Source organism: Saccoglossus kowalevskii, chromosome 5, assembly GCF_978046115.1.
Source record: "Saccoglossus kowalevskii chromosome 5, keSacKowa6.1, whole genome shotgun sequence".
NCBI lineage: Eukaryota > Metazoa > Hemichordata > Enteropneusta > Harrimaniidae > Saccoglossus > Saccoglossus kowalevskii.
This window is the reverse complement of record NC_140645.1, coordinates 32,723,026-32,731,336: the sequence shown is the minus strand read 5'-3', so window position 1 is coordinate 32,731,336 and position 8,311 is coordinate 32,723,026. Positions and strand designations below refer to the sequence as shown.

Genomic DNA, 8,311 nt, shown 5'->3' with positions numbered 1-8,311 from the left:
AAGTCTCATTATAACTGTTACGATCACATGTGTCCGATGGGGTGTTTGAGTTGTGAAAATCAGCGGGAGTGCGTGGTTACACAATGGAAAAAATGCAGAAATTGTCACAGATTTTTCACGAACGAAGAATGTTGCGAATGACATCAAAAGTCGGTTACTGGAAAAAAATCCTTGCCAGTCGGTTCATTGTTGCGAAAAATGTCACAAACTCCTCAAATATCGTGATGGGTCTCACAAATGTAACGAAGTTTCCTACAAAACCTGCGAGTGTCCACGTACCTTGGAAGATTTCTGCAAGTGGGCATTAGAAAAATGGGATGATTTTAATTCAAAGGGGTACGATGGAAATATGATTCTGAAATACTGTCACGACCACAATATACTACGCAAAGTCATCATGAATGGTCCAAAATTCATGCAACTATACATCCGTCGTGCATATATCAAATTCATAGATAGCTTGATGTTCTTGCCCATGCCTCTCTCTAAACTTCCTAAGACCTTCGGCATAGAAGACTTACACAAGGGCTTTTTCCCCACATGTTTCCGAGAACCGATGGAGACAGTTACAGAGGACCAATACCCGGGGCTCGCTTTTGACCCCAATGATATGAAGGGGGAGAATAGAAAGACATTATACGCATGGTACAATGGAGAAGTAGAAAAAAACTCATTTATGATTTACGTAAAGAACTGCTCAAGTACAGTCGGAGCGACGTGCGCATACTCTAGGAGTGTTGTTTGACATTTAGATCGATGATTATGGATCTCATCAAAGTGGACGCCTTCACCCGTTGCGTCACGATCTCTTCTGTGTGCAATGTCATATTTCGAAAGAATTTCCTGACTCCTGACACAATCAGGGTCGTGCCTGCGAAAGGTTACCTCAGCACCCAGATTCAATCCTCAGATGCTATAAGTTGGATGGATTACGAGGTACATGTCAATAACACGCGCATTCAACATGATCATAATTCCAGAAGGGGGAGATGAAAAGCGGACCTTATTACATAGACGGATATGATGGTTCTACAGTAATGTTGACATTGGATATGCATGTATGTATGCGCATCGCCAAAACGAACACAATATTTGTGAAAATAAACAGGTGACATAGTGGCTTGCCCATTCGTGCAACCACGTTTACAAATGTATGTATCGCACAAGCATCACAGTGACGTCAAATCATTATATACGCTGATGTAGACAGGGAAAAGGGTAACATGTGAATACTGATTCTGATATTGTAATATTGACTGTATTACAGCAAGAATATATTTTTCATACAATGTGATACCCTACATCAGAGCATTCGTCATTACTACGTCCATATTTGGAGAATGTCACAAACACAATGCAAACAAGCATTATTAAAAAGAATTAAAAGTCGATTTGGACAGTACTACAAACTCTCGAAAGAATCGGTAGAATTGTCGTAATTGTTGTTACGCAACGACTTTTCAATGGCTGTTTTAATTCCCTAATACACACACGAACATTATCTTATAGATGAGTTATTTATACATCAATCACCATTACTGGTTCAGTAGGAGCAATTAAGGTTACTTTGTTCCGAATATTATATAATAAGACTCAATATAGGTTAAAGGAAATCTTGATAGTAAGCCATGCTAGACTGATTGTGAGTTGCCAGGGGCGATTACCACTTGCAACCCAGCTCAGTAAACTATTTTTTTGTTTCTTTTTTTCTAACGAGATTCAAATATGCTAATTCACTAACTTTATATTCTCTACTCAACGGCACCATACCCAAAATTCGTATCCGCTTCGGCTTTCACATTGTTTTTTTTTCAGTTTTTCAATGGCTCATTTATACTAGTAATATTATTTTCTCGTGTAGTGAATATTTCCAAAAAAGGTTCATTGTAATCATATAACCATCTATTCTATTTCGGTTTCAGGTCTGTGCCATGGATTTAAATAATACGGTTACAGTCAGTACTCCCTATGCTACTGGGAATTATTCAATTATGGAGGTCAGGGCCATTTCGCTTGGTTTGTATATATTTGTATGTGTCTCATCGGTGCTCGGAGTTGCTATGGCAATAGGAATGATAGTGTTCAAAATTATACATAAAAATATCAAGTAAGGCAATTTACTAATTCTACATTGTATTTTATACATTATTGTATTTTACCTGCCTAGACACTGAGCACTTTTCCTAAAAGCTGCCCTACTTTCATCAACGACGTCACAAATGTACATCGTCACTAGAGGGCGCGTCAATCACAATCCTCGGGGGCGGAGCTACGTCACAAGACGTTCCACGTTGCTACGACGCGCACCACTGTACATGCATTGCTATGGGCTCTGTGCGCGCTGCTGTGGAACGCTGGTCGAGCCAGTGAAAATTTGAGAAAACAACACAAACTCAACTTTGAAGTAATCCTGAACAAACAAATTTATATATGCTACACACGTAGGGCTAATCTTGTTACACTGTTCAGAGGAGTTACAACAATCATCCCAAAGTACCGTTTTCTGCGAGTTTTGGGCCTCTGTTTTCACCGCGAGGGTTGTCAGGCGGTGGAAAAGCCCGGATGTCCGCCCCCAAGGATAACCATATTTCTCTTAATGGAGTGACACAATACCCAAATGATCAATGAGTCTTAGCTTTTTACTCTGTTTTTTCAATTTATCGTGAGACTTTGATACATTTTGTACGTTATTTCTAGTTCTACGCATTCATAATTATTTGCAGGTTCATTAAAATGTCAAGCCCTACCATAAATGCACTCATAGCCGTAGGAGGCGCCATACTCTACTTTTGCTGTATGCTGTTTGGCATCAACTATGGTATTACCAATGATATGCACGTCGCCACAGTGTTTTGTCAGGTAAGTCTGCCAATGTAGAGTTCGGGATTAGTATGATCTTATGTATGGGTATGTGTAAATTATCATGCTTATGTCACCAGGGGCTAGTAAGCACGCGGCACCACTCAGGCTCAGCATGGTTTAGTCACGTGATTTATTTAAACAGTCTCTATGGTGCAAAACACATGGATAAGAAGTATTGACGTTTGTGAAACAATTTTAAATTCATCATTCATAATTTCAGAACAAGAATACATCGATTTATTATCTCTCGAATCCCGCTAATCTTGTCAAAATACCTTCATTACACGAACACCGAATATGTATATTTGATTGTACTCTAGATGCGAACTTGGCTCCTAGTCATGGCATTCACCTTGGTATATGGCGTCATGTTCAGTACAACATGGCGAGTACACAGGATTTTCACACGTGCAACTATAGAAAGAACGGTAAGTTATAGCACTAATATCAATGGCATATAAAACACCATCACGTACTTATCGTTTGTAGTGGATCCCTCGTGACGTTTACAAGGCGTGTACACTACATTGTTTTCACGAAAATCAAACGAGCTGCGTGACAACCGTGGCAATGCAGCACATCATCTTAAAATTTTTCTCTTTCCGTTATCTCAAAAACTGTACTATAAACGCAATATTTTTGTTTAGCCATGCGAATGTATTGTATACGCTAAGTACACTGTAATCTCAATATAATGAACACCTGTATAATGAATTTCCTGATATAATGAACACATAACATGTCTCCCGCTTACAACAAACCCAATGTATTATGTGCTTCAATATAGTGAACATTTCAATATAACAATCCAATTGTATGTCTCCTAAAGAGTTCGTTATAACGAGGCTACAGTGTACTATGGTTGGATAGCTTCCAAGGATTCTGTGGCATTTTGCACAATATTCTCGGTCGTGTCAGTCGGCGTTAATACCATTGCAAAATATGATACTTTTCATACCAGGACTTTATGTTCTGTATAGCGCTGAGCAACACCGTACAGTGTGTATAAGTAAAAACACTGACCGACGCAATAAGCGTATTAATTATATTTTTATAATAATTAAGTTTTCTTTTGCAAAAAACGCATTCATTATTATATTATAAATTTCACCATAACTATTTATTCGTTTATTCAACAGGTTATTCGTGACAACAAACTTATAGTGATGATCAGTATGATGCTGCTGGTTGACATCGTCATATTGGCGTTTTGGCAAGGATTCGATCCGCTCACTTGCAACAAGTATATAGCGGACAATAAACCGGTGAGGACCATCGCGACAATTATGTGTTATGTCCTCTACCTCGGTCTTCTGACATTTGTGTATTGTCCCGGGAATGTCACGATGAACATGATGAGGGGCAATGTCAAAAATCACCATGGAATGCCAGTCTATTTTGACACATCATTTAAAATGCCTGCCAAGTTAAATATTCCACGCTGAACTATAAATAATGTGTAATAATTGAAATAGACTAATAGTCACTAATAAAAAAGTAGATATTAGTGCTTCTCCCGATGCTATGTTAATGTTGTCACCAGTCCGGTAATATAATATAGCTACATGTTAAACTAACCGGTGTAAATAAGTATTTTTTCTCATCAATTTTCAATTTGGTATTTGCAATTTCAGGAGCCGAGGAAATACGAAGATCCACCGCCAGCACCAGATGAACTGATTGCCATTCAGATATGCAGTTCTAACTACACCTATATTTGGTTGTGTTTGGTATTCGTCTACAAAGCTGTTCTGTTACTGGGTGGAACCTATCTCTCGTGGTCTACGAGACACGTGACTTTGCCACCTATGAACGACGCAACCAGTATCATCATTATCGTATATACCTGCGTCATTCTGACTGCAATGGTGACCAGTCTGTCCGCGTTTTTGGTCACGTGGCCTAATTTATGGTACGCGTGTATTGTGGCTGTCATATTTATCTGCACGTCTGAAGTGTTACTGCTACAGAACGTACCAAAAGTAAGTTATATAATGTTATTACATATGTGGCACAAAGGGAATACTTTGGTTCAGTATAAAACAATGACCTACAACCGCAGCCCATATCCGTATTTACGTGCATTGCCATTGTGAAAGTTGAACACTTGGCCCATAATTGTAAACTACAAATTTGGGTCGAACTCCAGTCACTCAGTCACGCGTGAAATATCGTTTGTTTGTCGGCTATATGTTTATTTCAGAAATGTACATATTTAGTTGAAATAATATACATAACCATAGTTCCTTTTTAGGGTCTATGACATAACAGAAGTTGCGCAACTCGCCGCGCAACTCTTGGTCGTCAATTATGAAGGCAACTGTGCGCCTCGGAACCCATTGATTGTTGCAATGGACGTAAATTCATCAATCAGTGGGCGGTTTTTGTGTTTTCCACAATGCTAGGTAAAATAGATGGCCTACATGCCTTGCATATATAATAAGGGGCCCCTCAGCTCTTCACTGCTCCTATCAATGGGAACGATACAAACTGTTGTTCAGTGTGATGTTTCAGTACAAAATGCAGAACACTTCACTCAGTATATCTTGGCGCCGACATATCAGTGGGGAAAATCTGGTCGTTAAGCATTGAGTACAATTTGACAGCATCGTCTAGTGTTGTCGTAACTCCTTTTTTGGCTGTGTCGATTTTTTTTAGTTCAACGTTTTATAAATATTCGAAATTTATACTGTGAATATAAACACCGTGTCGCTTCATAATTGCGTTATAGCGTGGGAGTCGTCACCTGCGCGTGCATCAGACGGCCATAGCGTGTCATTGTTTACAAACAAGCATCTACTCATGAGCCTTTGCGTTTTTAGTGTGCGTTGTTATTGTGGCTTGGGACTCAATTTCCGCGCATGCGCAGTTGACGATACCTCCGCTTTAATAGACAAATTCACCTTTTCCTCAGATCTATGCCAGGAAAAAGATCCCTCCTGCCTATTTAGCAAAATGTCTTACGTCATCGTATCTAGCAACAACCCAGAATAATAGATCTGATCGCGCCGGAGAAGAGCACCTGATATTGTCCGATGAGAACACTCAGTTGAAAATCTCCCTGTCCAAGGTAAGATCCCAGCGCCATTAACGTTATCTGTAGATACGGATAGCTCAGAGGGCGTTATATTTAATATTTGTCGTCTGTTCTTCGGGAAAAGGTATTTATATAATTTGAATGTTATAATTTTTGTGAACATCCAGACGTTAACCTGTTTTAATACTTCATCAACATTTTTTTCGTGATTATAATAATTTGTTGTATCCGACTCATTCATTTAAATTGCGTTTATTCTTTATTTCGACCAGAACGAAGAAACACTACAGGCTTTACAGCAGCATGTTAAAACAGCGGATGATAATCTATTGAAAATTGAGATTGGTAGCGGATGTGACGACATGTCGACGTCAAGTGCTCAGGAAGAAAACGGAAGTGTGGACACAGACTATTAATTTAAAGAGGAAAGAAACTTTGGAACGTAAATCACGTGATGGGAGGGGTGTATTTTCAGCCTATAGCTGGAAACAGTTCAAACGTGTACGCAATTCAATCGCCGAGGATTTGAAAAAAGCAGATTTTCTCTCATCGACATTACGAGATTCAATCTCGCGAGATTTGAACATACTACGGAGGATGCCAGTGTCTGTTTATAATTACGATGCCATTGAACATTATTTGGCGGAATCACTGAGAGACTGTTATCATTTATCTGAAGGAGACGTGGCGTTTTTGGTCAGTATGCCGAGTACGTACGCAAATAGCGGGGCGACGATGACCAAAGTGGCCAATTCGGGTCAGAACTCTGGTTACCGTGCGACGAAGACTATCGCCACGATACAAGTTGCACTTGCAGTTGCAGTAGGAATTCTAGTTTTCGCTCGTATGCAAGTCGACAGTCGTTTCGTTCGACGACCAGCTCTGTCTCACGGTTCAGCAGACGGTTCTCGAGACGGCATTCATTGCCAAGACAATATCGAATTCACACTCGTCGCCATGACGATGAAGAAAAGATGGTAACGGCTGCGGCTGACCCGGAAATACTCGAAGGCTACATTGCATACAAACGACAAATTGGAACTGACACATACGTATAGTTCTCACTGTTTTTCTTTTTATTTAATTAAATGTTACTAAGCATGTATATGAAGGACATGGAACTTGTATGCCCCTGTATGGTGACATTCGAAGACTATCTCACGACGAGCAAACCCTCGCACTTTGCGAGCGTTTGGAATCGATTCCATTCCGTGCCGTGACTTCTAAGCCGGTTATACGAAGTACACATTGTTATTGGTATGTCACTATACTCTCAGCGCAACAAAGACATTCTAATTTCTTTAATAATCTTCATGAATCTCAATGGCAGTTGAGTCAAACAAACCAATCATCAAACACAGCGCGCAACGACGTCATTTAAAAACGTTTCAATATTATTAAATCGGCCCATAGAAATCTCTCATTGCATTCTGAATTCTGAAATGTATATAAAACTGTATAAGCATAATAGGGGATGCCTCTGTCGCGCCGTGATTTTATTCAAATCCAAGCCAAAGTAATAATTCAGTTCATTGAATTTTGGTATCATCCGATCCGATCATCCATGACCCGTGCGCAATCGTCCAAGGAAAAGCTGTTTTTGGTTTCAGTAAAATTCAAACCAATCATTTTTCGTTTTATAACACGTCACGCCGGCCAAAACAAAACTTGGGATTCATAAATCATCGTCCAATTTACTGCCATGAGCGCAGCAGATATATCCATCAAATATGTTTAAAACTCTTGAAATTATAGTGATTTATTTGTTGAAATAAATTTAAAAAATGCAAGTATGAATAATACCACTACCACATGGCGCATTATGTTACATTCCGAAAACAAAATAGTGCAAAGGAGAAGTTAAAGGTTAATTGACCGCATTGCTGTTCTATACGGGGGTATTCTTCCGCCATAGATTGCGATTTGTCACAAGTTGTATTCAATCGACATTATACATGTATTATCATTTATATATATTTCATATTAAACCAATTTAATCCTCCACGAAATGGTGTATGGTATTAACTTCATGAAAACTTGCCTCAACTAATAATATTTACTATTTTATATTTGCAGTAATCAGCACGTGTTTGACGGCAAACTATCGAATAATTACCTGAAATAGTGACGTAGAGCCCAACGTAGATTGCAACAATATGCAAAAGTGTCATGGAATTAGTGAATAAACAGTAGCGATCGAGTGTTAGAATCACATGATGCTTGTTCGAGTATCTCATCAAATCGCTCTTTTTTTCGTGGTCAGTCGTGTTATAAATACAAACATAATTTATCCAAACACTTGTTCAAAATATATTGTGACGTGTGATAAAAAACGTGAAGCACTAAACCAATTGTATTCTGTTGAGGAGCCGATGAGCACATGCCAATTAAAAACATACTATCCTGCGCGAC

At 39.0% G+C, this 8,311-nt stretch overlaps 1 pseudogene; it reads left to right on the top strand.

Moving 5' to 3' along the window:
* Nucleotides 1-475: 475 nt before the first annotated feature.
* LOC144364074 (gamma-aminobutyric acid type B receptor subunit 2-like) lies at nucleotides 476-7,020 on the top strand (annotated as a pseudogene).
* Nucleotides 7,021-8,311: the final 1,291 nt, after the last annotated feature.